Below are 3,064 nucleotides of genomic sequence, written 5' to 3' on the forward strand. Positions count from 1 at the left end.
GTACAGCATGTTTAAAATGTAAGGAATGCAACTGAAACATGACTTAGAGGAAAGTTTATAGCTTTCGATATTTATTTTGGGAAAATAGGTCCAAAATAAATGAGCTCCATTTCCATCTTACAAGCTAAGGGAAAAATAACAACAAAAAGGTAAAAATAGTAGAGAGAGTAGGAAACAACAAAATAGAAAATGAACCCCTGACAAATTAACAAGCTCAATATAGTGAGCAGGTGTACTCAGAAAAAATTAAGGAAATCAGTAAGTCCCAAGATAGACGAATCAAGAAAGGAAGAAAGAGAAATTACCAATATTGGGAATGAAAGAGGAGCTACTCCTACATATCCCACGTACTTTAAAAGGGCATCAGGGAATATCATGAACAACTTTATACGACAACATGCACTGAGGCTGGTGAGTTCAAACCCAGCCCCAGCCAGCTAAACAACAATGACAACTGCAATGGCATTGTGGCGGGCACCTGTAGTTCCAGCTACTTGAGAGGCTGAGGCAAGAGAATTGCTTAAGCTCAAGAGTTTGAGGTTTCTGTGAGCTATGATGCCACTGCACTCTACCAAGGGCAACCTAGTGAGACTCTGTCTCCAAAAAAAAGAAAAGAAAGACTTCTACACTGAAAACTATAAAGCATTGCTAATGAAAACAAAAGAAGACTTACATAAATGAAGACTTACGTGAGACTCAATATTGCTAAGAAGTTAATTCTATCCCAAATTGTTCTATATACTAAATGCAATCCCCATAACAATTCCACCAGGATTTTTTTTTTGGGGGGGGAGTAAAAATTGTGAACCTGATTCTAAACTGTATGTAGAAATACAAAGGAACTAGAATATATAAGCAATTTTGGGAGAAAAGCTAAGACAGGAAGTTGTGTGATTTACAATACATGACTTCAAGACCTCCAAAGCTACCATGATCATAAAGAAAAGTGGTAACAACATGAAAATCCATGAATAGATCAAAGAAACAGAGAATAGAGCCAAGAAATCACACTTAAACAATCAATATTTTTATAGAAGGACCAGAGCAATCTGATAGGAAACAGATTATCTATCACACAACAGTGTTGACACATATTGATATCCTCTTGGGGGGAAAAAAACTTTGACATCTGCCTTATACCACATACATAATTAATTGAAAATGAATGGTAGCCCTAAAACTAAAACTAAACTCTGAAACTATAAAGCATCTAAAAGCAAACAGGAGAAAGCAGAGAGAAATATTTTGAGGAAAAACAAAGATTGCTTAAGACACAGAAATCAATAATTGAAACTAAGAAGAAATGATAAATCATGCTAAATATGTCAAAATGGAAATCTTCCATTCACCATTAGATCCTGCAAAATAAATGAATATACATGTCCAAATTAGTCATAAATATCATCAAAACATATGTGGGATGATATACTCATATTTCATACACCTATAACTCAGTAACAAAAAGCAACCCAGTAAAAAGGGGCAAAGGATACGATTAGCTGCTTCACAAAGATGACAAATGGACAATAAACTCATCAAAAAGTGTTCAGTGTCATTAGTCACAGTGGAAACCACAATGCATTACCAGTACAACCCAGCAGCACCACTAAATTAGAAAATCCAAGATCACCAAGTGTTGGTGAACACGTGGACTTGGATTTGCCACACAGTGTTAATGGGTATATCAGATGTCACAGCCACTTTGGGAAAATCTGTGTCAGATTTTTTACAAATGTAAACCTTTAACCACCTGCCTAATAACCTACCAATTTCACTTTTAGGTATTTACCCAAGAGAAATAAATACACACACACCCCCAAAAACTTGTACAAGGTTGTTTACAGCAGCTTTTTTTCACGTAGTGTAAACACGGAAACAGTCCAGATGTTTATCAACAAGAGAATGGAAAGGCTACAATCTATTCATACAATGGAATACTCTAACAATTATAAAAACAAAGGGTTAGCATTGAAAGATTACACAGAGAGAAAGAAACTTTACCCAAGAGTTTACACTGTATGATGAGATTTATGTGAAGTTCTAGAAGAGGCAAACCTAATCTATGGTGGGGGGAAATCAGATTAGATATTTCCTTTGTGGAGGTGAAAGTGGAATTGAGTGGGAAAGGAGCCAGAAGAAAACCTGTGTGAACCAGTCGTGGTGGGGCACACCTCCCCACCATGACTAGTTCATAACTTGGGAAGTCTGGGCAGGAGGATTGTTTAAGCCTAGGAGTTCAAAGCTTCAGTGAGCTATGATGGTGCCACTGCACTAGAGCCTGGGTGACAGAGCAAGACTTCATTTCAAAAGAAAAAAGAGAAAAAGAGAGATAGAAAGGGAGAGGGTAGTGCCTGTGGCTCAAAGGAGTAGGGCGCTGACCCCATATGCCAGAGGTGGTGGGTTCAAACCCAACCCCGGTCAAAAACAAACAAACAAACAAAAACCAAAAAAAACAAAAAGAAAGGAAGGAAGAGAGAGAGAGGGAAAGAAAGAGGAGGAAAGAAGGAAGGAAAGGAAGGAGGAAAGGAAGGAAGAAAAGAGGGAAAGGAATGTTTCATGGACAAATAAATAAAATGCCATTTATGTGTTTTAATTATTTCTACTTCCAGTTTCTGTCTCAGTGGTCAACATCATTTTCATTATGTAACGATCACTTGAAATGTATGAACTTCAGAAACTAAGCATTCAAACACATAATTCTGCCTACAATTTTATGAGGTTTTTAGGCCCCAGAAGCCCATCCATGATCCAGGCTTTATACCTTCATCTCTTCATAAAAGTGTACAAGTATACCAAGGAATCAGAGCATTGAACATAACTAATTAGGGTGCATTCTATTATTTTGGCCTAAGGCAAAAATAAAATTCAGAGTATCTTAAATGGTCTCTGACTTCCACAGGACAAGGAAGAAAGAGGGACTAATAAGGCCATCTCGGTCACAAGGTAGATGTGTTCAGAGGCAGATGCTTCTTGCTTCTCGGGACACCATAATTCCCATTGTTTGAAGCATACTTAGCTGCAGAGAGATCCCTGATGCCTCCACAGCAACTCTAAGGAAATGTGG

General features: G+C 37.6%; 1 protein-coding gene across 1 annotated transcript in view; it reads right to left on the minus strand.

The window, feature by feature from the left end:
• Positions 1 to 3,064, minus strand: part of ABCC9 (ATP binding cassette subfamily C member 9) — a 126,471-nt gene that overhangs the window by 107,635 nt on the left and 15,772 nt on the right. The window lies entirely within an intron of this gene.

Source organism: Otolemur garnettii, unplaced genomic scaffold (assembly GCF_000181295.1).
Source record: "Otolemur garnettii isolate 467f Iridium unplaced genomic scaffold, OtoGar3 scaffold00057, whole genome shotgun sequence".
Classification (NCBI taxonomy): domain Eukaryota; kingdom Metazoa; phylum Chordata; class Mammalia; order Primates; family Galagidae; genus Otolemur; species Otolemur garnettii.